The sequence below is a fragment of the Lolium rigidum genome, chromosome 7 (genome assembly GCF_022539505.1).
Source record: "Lolium rigidum isolate FL_2022 chromosome 7, APGP_CSIRO_Lrig_0.1, whole genome shotgun sequence".
Lineage (NCBI taxonomy): Eukaryota > Viridiplantae > Streptophyta > Magnoliopsida > Poales > Poaceae > Lolium > Lolium rigidum.
In genome coordinates this window covers 357,549,101-357,560,515 of record NC_061514.1, presented here as the reverse complement: position 1 = coordinate 357,560,515, position 11,415 = coordinate 357,549,101, and the positions used below count along the sequence as shown (strand labels likewise).

Here is an 11,415-nt window from a genome sequence, read left to right as displayed (position 1 = left end):
TTGAATTGTGAACCTCCAAATAATTTACTCCTTCCATCTCATAGAATTTGTCTGAGATTCGTTAAAATTTAGATGTATATAGATGTTATTTAGTATCTAAAAACTTGTTTGAGATTTGTTAAAATTAAGATATATCTATATGCTATTTAGTATGTAGTTACATCACAATTTAGATAGATCTCAGACAATTATCATCGGACGAAGGGGTGAATGATTTGAAACACAAAATATAAGAAGAAGCCGACGATCTAAATCCATGAGAAAAAAGATCAAGATCCATGAAAGGTTTACCTGCCGCCACTTTACTTTCAGCACGCACATACATCGTTCGACCAGCAACCCATGTGACAGCTCGGCCAGGTTTGAGATCCGTCGATGGCGCCGCCACTCGTCCATTGCCACTGTTGTGCTCATCATTACCAGGTGAGCGTCAGCCTCGTACCACGAGTTCGACCCAGGCATGCCCACCGGCATCCGATCAGCTGCGCCGCCGCCATGCTTTCCATCCTGCACCATACAACTCACTAATATGTTGGACGCGACTCATGCAGCGCGCTGGTTGTCTGAACCATGGTGCGCAATTCCTCCCTTCGCTGGTTCGCTTCCTTGATCAGGACGGACTCCATATATGTAAGCGTTGCCGGGAGGGTGGTCGATGACAGCGGGAACGGCGAAGTGCTTCTCGTGCACCATGCCAGCGCACCCGGACGCGACGCCCTGGAGGCACCGTGGTGACCATGGCTTCGAAGGTGCAGTCCATCACGATCCGGGTTGTGACTCCAGACCGCTCGTCTGTGACCGCGGACCATCCACTCCAGCATCTCTTCAACCAGGCGGGCGAGGTCAGGAGCCTTTGGCGCCATGGCCGCCGTGGGCGGCAGCAGCACCTGGGCGGAGGAGAAGAAGGACCGATCACTGAAGATGGCATCGCCCATTGTCGATTGATCTGCCGCACACAGCTGTTGATATGATGACCCAAGACATATCCTTCGACTCCTGCGGCTTGACTTCTGCACCTTCTCCACATAAACCTCATCGTACCGGCCATCGATCGATTGGTTGGTCTAGAGATTCAGTTGGCAACATATAATATATTGGAGTTGGATTCGGGGCAGGACTCTAGACCCTCGCGTCGTGTCAAGGTTGGAGTCCTAATGCCACGCAAATGTGTATGTCCTGAACTCTATTTTCTTGCGCTGTGCCATCAGATCAGAAAAGGAGAGGTTCGGCGGTTGAAGACGTAATTAACGTTTGACGAAAGCGTATAGTGACGGACGAAACCAAGGAAACCTTAGCTCCTTTATTATTAGGTGTATAGATAATAAGTATCCATCCCTGTAAAAAAGAAAGGGCTAATTGATTGGGCATTAAAAAGGAAACACAATTAACGTGAGATTATCTTCTACTCCTTCATCACGACTCAACAACTCAAACCCGCGCCGGGGCAGTCGTCTCCACTCCACCTCACCACACCCACGCGATTCCCCCATCCGCCTCCTCTGATTCCCCGGGCGGCCGCCATGGAGCTGGTTGCCTCCGTCACTGCCACGGCGCCTTCCGTCGACCTAGGCTCCCGGAGCCCCTTCGCTCCCTGCCTCGATGCACCAGCCGTGGGCGACGGCCCAAGCAGCAGCAGCGGCCGGCGCTGGAGGGCCTCCTCCATGGCGTCCGCGTCTCGTCGGGGTGGGACTCGCCGCAGGGAGGCAATGAGGAGTTAATGGTGGTCGCTTTGCCGGCAGCCGGCGATCTCCTGGACAACCTCCCCGAGTTGCGGCCGTCGACTCCGTCCCCGATCCGCTGCTCCTGGAGACCACTCCGTTCCCGTTGCCGCCGGCCACCTCCCCAACCTGCAGCTGCCCGGTGAGTCCCCTCTCCTCCTTCTCCTATTTAAATGAACTACACTGGCATTGCTAGATGCGATGCAGCACGATGTGCAATGGCGTGGTGTTTCTTTTTCGGTGGCTGGTGAATGCGTCCAAGTGTCCATGGTTTTGTTTGTGATACTCGCTTGGATGCTTGCTTCTGATTGTTGTAGAGAAAACGGAAACAGTTTGCTACTGATTGCACAAAATGCAATTCAGCTCTTATGCGGTGCCTACTTTCGATTTTGGATACAATTTCAGATCTTATTATTGTAGTAGACTAAAGGAAGAATCAATAGATCTTCCAAGCTAATGCCTTTGAATGGGTCACTGCTAGCTGTATCACTGCCATAAAGTACAATTCCAGAGCCTTCTTTCCGAGGATTCTACCCAGCTTTACTGTAATCCCAACAAAAACAAACTTGCTACGAGTTAGTCCCATCCAAGGTTTGTAATTAGAAAAACAAGTATCAAAGGCTTCATCAGATTTAAATGTTTTCCCAATTCTTGTGGATATCAGAAAATAATGTATCCATAATCTGTAATTGGTATGCTAGGATCACATACCATTATTTATGAATCCAGTATTATTACAAATGATAGGTGATAAAAAAAGTTAGTCAATACGTACATTATAGTTTACTGAAAAATAAATACCAGTAAGCACCAAAAAGTGATAGTGGGCCTAATTCCCTTCTACCGAGTTTGTAGATGCGGACACTGAGACAAAGATCTCTATTTTCTATAACCGTTGCTGCATTACCACCCATCTCCAAACTATCCTGTAGATAGTGGATCTCACATACCTGCAAACAAAAGATAGTGGATCTCATTTCCTTTCTCCTGTACATTCTTCTCAGTCTCACATCTCCATTGTCCACTATGCCACCTATTGTAAGAAATGAGAATTGGACATATGTTAGTTAAACAGACCGTGGCTGACGATTGTGTGCATTCTCCCATTGGAATAGTGTCCTCTGATTATTGAAATCCAGCGTTGAACAAAATTCATTGGTGTCCAAATGTTTTCACAATATCTGTATGTTTCACATCCTTGCGATAGTCAAGAAAAGTTTGAGATTATTTTCGGATGGAATCAAGAGAGAACCGTGAGATCCGTAGGCTTCTTAGATGCGATTGGTGAGTGGAGCCTCGCGCGGAGCTTGGCCTGCTTCGAGTCGTGGTCGTTGTCGCCTTGTCGGTTGGTTGTGGTTGCGTGCCTCTCCACCACAGAAACCTCACCCTGAGGGATGACCACAGTCTGGCCATCGAGGAGCAAGGATCTCCTCAGACTGGGGTACATTCAGAGAACCTTGCGGGGCTGGCAGTGTGCAGTGGGATGCCTTAGACGACGCGGTGAGAATATGGCTAGGACTCGGGAGGCGGCGGCATGGTCCTGCTCTCGATAATGGGCGTTGTTTTATTTTTTGAGTGGATGCTGCAGTTTTTGGAGAATCTGTGTGGGCGGGGGATTGCTGGCAAATGACATGGGCGTGGGGTGTCGAAAATGGTACTACATCATCAGGCTAATCCCGATCGTTAGTTTTAGATGATTCAGGGTGATGATTATGGGGGTATGACTTAAACTGATGCATCATTGGGGCACTCTGAAGCGTTAGATGCGGGTAATTGTGCGGTTGATGTTATATGGATCCCAACCCCTTTTGTGCTTTTTATGTTAGTGTAGACGTAAAATAATTTTTGAGCTTATATCTGACGGGAAGAAAAAATTACTACTATTGTATGGATGTCCATATGCTATATTTATGTTGTGATAGAGTTTTTAGGGCTTGGTACTAACGCTTGCTGGTCTGATGATTAAGTGGATCAGTCCACCAATCTGCTCGATTAAACCTATCTTTTGTCGTTTTAGTCGCTCATGTTAGCTTCAGTTGGTGCAGAATTTGATGGAGTAATAATTAGGGAGCAAGCGGGTAGGTTTTTGGATTGTTTGAGTGGCTCCAATTGCTTTATCTGCGCAAGTTTTTTTTTGGCAAATGACAGATTTACTATGTTTCTTTGGTGAATGATAGATTTAAAGTCACATAGCAGTGCTGCTGCACTATACAAATTTTCTTTTATGATTGTTTCTTCCATCTAAGCCTCCAATATGAATGTTGGTTAGATATTTCTGTTGGATCATCTTGTTGTAGAATTTACCCCTATTTACTTTGCCATTGTAATGATGCAGATATCAAGTAAGAAAGTTGGTAATGAACACTCACAAGGCAGAGTCTCCCCCATCAACATCTGATTGGCAGAACCTCCTGCTCTAGACCCTCGACTGGTTGAGGCCGCCAGTTAGCACGTGAGGGCACTCATTACCCAGTTTGCAAGGTTAGGAACTTCTGTGTCTGCTATAGCCTGTCTTGTGTCATATCAATTTGAAATTTGGTGTTCTTGTATAATCATTGTCCTCCCATTGTGTTTATTATTTTCAATCTATTTTCTGAATAACCTACTCCTTATTCATCACATAAATATGTTTTATATTTAGTTAATGTTGTATTTTTAAAGATCCTGGTGTGAATTCGATTTTTCAAAGGATTCATGTCATGTATTCTCTATGGTGAGATGTAACCATGTTTATTTTGAGCAGCTGGGTACAACTGCAGTTGCAAAATCATCTGGCTGAACTTTGGGATGACGGCATCAAAGGCGTTTATCCCATGCTTCTGAAATCATGGTAAGATCCATGAGCTTGTAGTGTACTTTATGTGTTTTAATAGTGCATAACTAGAGATCTGATATATCCATGTCACCGTTGATAAAATGTATCACCATCACAATCAGCATTGTTTTGTGCATGACATATATGTGTAGCATTTGTGGACGTTAGGATTCCGGTATGCAAAATATAAATTACTCGCTGAACTGTTAGGTCTTTTTTTAAACAAGTAGATATCAACTGTGTTTTGTTTTTAGATCGATACCAACCATGCTATACTGCACTTAAAGTACTTATATCCAACTTCTGTATTTCGATTTGTAGGATATGCTTAGTTTTCAGGTTAACTAAAATGGTAATAATGTGAAATCATGTCACATGGGGAATACACTATAGCAGGTGGAAGCCCAGGCCAACAGAAGGACATGCTTAGTTTTCGATTTGTAGGATATGCTTAGTTTTCAGGTTGACTAAAATGGTAATAATGTGAAATCATGTCACATGGGGAATACACTATAGCAGGTGGAAGCCCAAGCCAACAACAGGACAGCATGCAGCTTAGCAGTAGTTTCAATCGGAACAGGAGATGTCCTATTGGATCCTGGACATGTATCAAGTCTGGATTCATCCTATATTGATAGGTTCATATCATACTAGGATTGGAATTCATAAGGTCTTCTTTCCTTTCTTTGTGTTGCAGTTGCCAATATATAATTTCTAAGTTTGCAAAACAATTACAACAACAGAAAATGCAATATGACATAAGTTATAAGCTTATGTAGATGGTAGGTAGTACAAAACAACCGAACTATTTTACATGTTTTGTGCCTCAATAAGTGTAACCGCTTTGATTTTCTGAATTTTGTCTGCTACCGCTGCAACAAGAAAGTAAATCCAAATTGACGGTTTATCATGCTTCATATGTGTCACACCCTGTGTTGGTTTTTGGTGGTTTTGTGGGCTGGATCGAGATGAAATCGAGCGTGATTTTGGGATACAAACGCCAAAGCGCTGAAGAAGAAGAAGAACCCTAGCTACGATAGACTAAGATCTGATTCCTTTTCTTACTTCTCATTCACGGCAACGATGGCTTATATCGAGTTCCTTCAGTTACAGCTGTAATTAAGTTTTAACTGGAAAGTAAAAATTAATAACTCCACTTGTATTGTGGCTATTCTGACAATTTCCTTGGATCGTTGATCTTGACTTCAATCTCAGCTTTGATCGTGACCGTCTGTCGGAGCTGTACTCTGTAATACGCTGCTCTTGATTATCTTGTGTCGTGCTTGTCAGGTACCGACAATATGTTTCTCATGTGTTCTTTATTAGTTAACCAGAATCGATAGCACCACATAAATCTAAACTAACGCTTAGGTTTCACATTATTATTTTACTTGTTGACCTTGACAATCCTAAATAAAATTGGCTGGTACTTATGATATTTTTTGTGGTATCTTCCTCTCAATAAATACTGACCTTACCGCTCTCATGTGCAGAAAAGAGGGACAACAAACTCAAGAGGAGGTACAAAAGAGGAATCTCAGGGTTGAACTTGAGGAGCGTGAACGCAAGCACTTTTCATCCAAGGATACGTCCTATGTTGGTAATACCTCTGGGTCAATATGAGCTTTCTCCCTTGTCTGTAGATATCCATATCCATAACTTCTCTTCCATGATGTTTGTCTTATGTTGCCGCCTTGTACCTTTGAATTGCAATTGATAAACAAAACCTCTTTTTTCTTGCAGACGAGAGGGACAAGTGAAAAAGTTCAGGCATGCTCTTAGAAGGTCGGTGAAACTAACTAATTCCATAGCAAAATCTATTTAGTGCTTGTTTATGTTCAAGGCAACATGAACGTTTACTATGTTGGTGATCACAGGTTCAAACAGGATGAGGATAAGATAGTTCCACGCAAAATTGTTGCAGATGGCTGCGACGTGGAGGCCAGAAGTGATGTTGAAAGGCATGTTTAATGCTTGCTCAGTAATTAATAAACCATACTTCTCCAAAATGTTGATGAGACTCTGCTCGGTGTTGCATGGATGGGATTAACTACTACATCTTCTACTGCACTAACAAATTGCTTCGTGGATTGGGGCTGAAACTGTTCTTTGTGTGCCATCTACCATAAACTTTGGTATTGGGTAAGATGTTAATACACTCCCAAACATGCTCAGTTCATTCTAGTCGGTACGTGTTTACAGCAAATAGCAAAATGGCGAAGTGCCTCAATAAACTGTCTTGAAATTTTGTTGAGGGTCTTGAATTATTTTTGATACACGACTGTTTATTTGGCCTTTTTTTAGTTGAACTGATTATCAGTTCTTTGTAGTTCTTACTCATATAATTGCAACTTCCATGCCACAATGACGATGATGGCGATGATGACACTTAGGCTCTAATCGCAGAAATCAAAAGGATTAAAAAAGAAAGAGCTCGGGATATTCTTAGAAAGATCTGTGTTTTCTTCTCCATGCTATCATTTTGAGGTATCTTTTTGTCTTTAGCTCTAAATATTAATGATAAGTTCATCCCTGTGTTTTCTGCAGGACCGCCAGCAAGCAGAAGAGGCCAAGATGAAGGAGGCTGAGCTGATGCGAGGAAACCCATTTATCAGTATGAATAACTCAGGATCCTTCAATTGGAAGAGAAGGTTTAGCCAATGATGTGTTTTTCTATATTATATGCCTTTTTTCGATGAATGTTCCCTTGATTTATGGCGAGCTTGATATTGTTCTTTGTATGTTTCCTTTGCAGGTGGGATGATGATGTTGTATTCAAGAATCAGGCTCATGGAGAGACCAACAATACAAAACCGTTCATGAACGACACCATTAGTCGTGATTTCCACCGCAAGTTTCTGCATAGGTAAATGAAATGATGTTGATTTATGCTCTATGTTGTCTAGACGTGTATGTCATGACCTCATGGAAAGAGCTTGTGATGTTCCATATTCTGAAGATCGATATGTACGACAAACTATAAGATGTTGCTTGTCTGGATGGTGATATTTTTACCCGACTAAACAAATCCACTCCTTGTGTATAACTGATGTTGTGTCATAACTTTTGTCTTTATTGGTATCTACTATTTGAAATCTTTGACATGTTCCGTAGCCACATTTAGCTGGAAAATAAGTATGTTTATGTGGTTGTGCAGCAGTGTCTTGGGTAAGTATTGGTATTTTTGCTGAGTTTGTTGAGTGCTTGAAACACCGATTTACTTCTTGGTCTTATCTTGGGATAATGTTTTTAACTGAACTCCGTAGTCCCTCCTTTGTTTGTAGTTCTTGCTTTTGATTGCTTTCATATTAGGCTAGAAGTATAGGTAGTGAGGGTTTAGCCTAGTAAAGTGGCGGCTATACCCTCTAGCCTATATTTCTCTTGTCATCGGAGTCGTTATGCTGCTCCGGGATTGATATCTTCCTAGGTACACGGTTGTCTGGCCACTTTTCCAGGGGCTGGTCGGAGATTTTTTCAATTGATGTTCAAATATTGTTGCTTGTTATCAGATGAAGTAGCTTGTTTTCCTCTCATTTTTTTCTCTAGTTTATCTATTTTTTTGCTATGTTCAAACTAAACATCTATTTGCTTGCTGGCTGATCTTATGGGCAAAATGATTTTTCGTGAGCCTTCGATCGATTATTTTTTCTTGGTTTGTGGTTCTTCCTATTTGATTATTCTCTGATTTGTGACCACTGTAGAAATAGTAACAGTTTAGCCGAGCAATGTGGCAGGTCACCCCTTGCCTCTGTTTCTCATTGGAGTTGAGTTATTGTGTTTCTCTCATTTTTCTCCACTTATAGCTGGCCGCTTCTTTGGAGGGCTGGTCTAGAGGGTATAGGGTACATTAGTTTTCTCTCTGTTTAACTGGTTAGTGTGCGCACAGTTTCTTGTAGCCGTGGCAATGTAGCTCCTTGCTTGCCATCTATCTTGTAGCTAAAATTGACTTAGTTGTACATGAATTTGTTGTATGATCCTCTCATTGTCATTGCAGTATAGCATTGTTCCTATCCGTTTGTCTGCTGAAGACTTGTCTATGCTGCAGCTTAAGATGGTAGATGAAATGGTGATTATGTGCCTTTCATTTAGCTAAAGCAACTGACACACATATTAAGTCATAATTGATCTCTTTTGTGTTTGATGTGCTTCCAGAATGACTAGGAAGGTGAATCAGCAGCCGATGGTTGTGGAGAAGAGGATGAAAAGTCTCGTGGCGAGAGAAGAGCCATATCCAAGTAGAAATTTCTAGAAAACGGGAAAAAGAAGATTGAGAAGTTGCTCAACTCAATTTTCTGCATATGTCAGTCTTACATGCTTGGTACACAAGATATGACCGAAGCAAAATACAAGAAGTGGGAGAAGGAACCCGCATCACATGTCTGGGATGATGAGCCCATCTGCTGACTTTATTCGTTTCATTGGTGAGTAATAATGGCGTAAAGATTTTGTTGAATACATGCAATTCCACATTTCATAAAATGGATGTATAATTGTATTGTCCTATATTTGAATCAAATGTGCCTGCATATTTGAACCTAATGTTCCTTACCATTTTGACGTTTGTTAGATATTTATCCAGTTGGGTGTTTCTGATCTCTATTGGCTTTATCTATTCTCGCCTGGATCTTGCAGTATAATTTTATTACTAAACTGTTAAATGAATAATGACCGAGCTCATCACCTTAGTTCTTAGTGATGCTTTTCCCTCTGCATTGCGTAGGTGTCTAAGGTAGTGGAACCGGAGCAGTATGCCTCTGATGTGGCTTGGAGGGAGCCTTGCCCGCCATATCATGCCAGGTGTCTTGCTTTTTTTATGGGATTATAACTGAACAAGATAAGTAGTATCAGGGCAATACATCCATTTTGATCAGGTGTAGCAGAAGGTGTGTGGTCTTTGATTACCTGGGATGGGCTAGCTTTTCTGATGGGAGTATGTGTTAAACTAGATATGTATCCAATATTTTTAAGACATGTTCTACAGATGTCTTGAAGCGTAGAATTATCGAGGCCCTTGAATCAACATGAAGGTTGATCTTATCAGTTATCCTTAGGGTCCTTGTTCGCTGGTTGCTCGAGAACAAATTAAGCTTTTTATAACTTGGGGTTTCAAGGGTTCATGTAGTTTCATATGTTGCACATTTCCTACTTTTACTCTAGCTCTTTCAGTACTATGCGTGCCCTGCTATTCTCGAAGTCTTATCAACTTCGGCACCGTCGCACTCGCACCAGAATTGCCGTATGCAGCTACTTTTGATAATGTTGGTGTCAGCTGTGAAAATCCCTCTAACCTGGGTTGATAAACTTATATTACCATCTAATTTGATTAACTGAGCAACTTGAAAGTTTATAAGGAATAACTTAGATACCAATAATTTGAGGTATTTGGATGAATCATTGTTTGTTATAGGATTATTTGTTTACCATGAGCTGGCTAGTTTATCCCTATTTGGCAGACGAGCTAGCTAGTTTGTTTATCACCACAACTTATTTGCCTTCCCAGAATAATAAACATAACAACTTGGTGAACTACAACACTAGTGTGTCATGCATCACTACAAAATATTGCCTAATATACAATCTTGTTCTTGCACATGTTACAACCTGCTATGTAGAAATTGCCTTAACCTGACTTATGTTTGATGATCTAAATGTTGTTGATGTATATACAAAAGCTACTACTCTTGTCTGTGCTTTGGTATGAGAGATGCATGCTAAAGGAATAGTTAGTTTACTTTGCAACAGCTCTTATTTATCTATACTACCTATGAGAGTGCATGCTCTCTTGGGATGGGTTTAAGTCTTTAGGTCTCCAGGTGGCAGTACTACAGACCTCATTTCAATGGACAAACATCAACTATATTTATACTAGAGATCCATGTTTCAGTGTTGCTGCTAGCTTCAGTTTCTTCTACTTATTGCTATTTTTACAGTCATAGTACATAAGTCCAAAAGCTCTTTACCCTTGCTACATGAATTTTATGCTCCTGATTATAGCATATTTAACGTAGAGGGTCAAAGCATTTGTACATTGTTTTAATTGTGTTTTATATTCAATTATCTCTTCTCACCGCACATATCTTAATTGTGTTGTTTGCCAACTCCTCTGAACCGTGCATACACTTTTCTTTCACACAAGTTTGTTTACACTCAGTTAATTTGCACATATGCAGTAGATCCTTATTTTGGTTGACCTATCGTTAACCTACACATGTCTGCAGCAACTCACAGGGTGCTATCTAATATCTAATATATAAAGTTTGCAAGTGTTGCGGTTTTGTTTTTAGGAATATGGTTGTCTAATATTAGTGATGCTTTGTTGTTGCAGATGGATCACTAGAGGAGGAATGTGTGGGCTTTGCATTGCCCCGTCCGTCGGCGACCTGAGAGATTCCAGGGATCATGGCCCACTATCGATTCTAGTTTTCTTGGTTCTAGTTGGAAGGCACACATTAAATCTTCTGCAATAGTTCTTGGTTCTTGACTCTGGGTAATTAATTTAGTATTTTGTGTGTGTTTGTATCCATTTTGGAATACATTGTTCAAGATGTACCACAAATGGCAACCATGATCAGTGTAGGAATTTAGGAAGTAACCGCATAACTTGGATTTTATTTCTTCTCGAGAAGTAGATCATTTTATATACTAGTTGATAAGAATTCAGTCTTGGCTTGCCTCTTGCTTTTCTGGTCATTTTATATTTAGTTTTTCTTGTCTTTTCTATGTGGTGAGCACTTCTTAATGCAGCTCTAATTTATTATAGTCTGTTAAGCCTATTACAAGTTACATATTCCTTTTCTTGAAATCATCAAAACCATTTGCTGATGGAAACAATCTCTTAGCTAAACTATGGTGCAGTTTCCATGGTGAAACAAGTTGAGAACT

General features: G+C 41.2%; 1 long non-coding RNA gene across 2 annotated transcripts; it reads left to right on the top strand.

Annotated features, from left to right (window-relative positions):
* Positions 1-1,790: 1,790 nt before the first annotated feature.
* On the top strand, positions 1,791-11,175 carry LOC124678831. 2 transcript variants are annotated; one of them, XR_006994655.1, is made up of 11 exons: positions 1,791-1,860; positions 4,054-4,199; positions 4,462-4,548; positions 6,027-6,133; positions 6,277-6,318; positions 6,411-6,675; positions 7,081-7,184; positions 7,289-7,399; positions 8,528-8,599; positions 8,686-8,954; positions 10,859-11,175. It is a non-coding gene; the product is annotated as an uncharacterized LOC124678831 (long non-coding RNA). The 2 variants fall into 2 exon arrangements; XR_006994656.1 differs by lacking the exon at positions 8,528-8,599.
* The last annotated feature ends 240 nt before the right edge of the window (positions 11,176-11,415 follow it).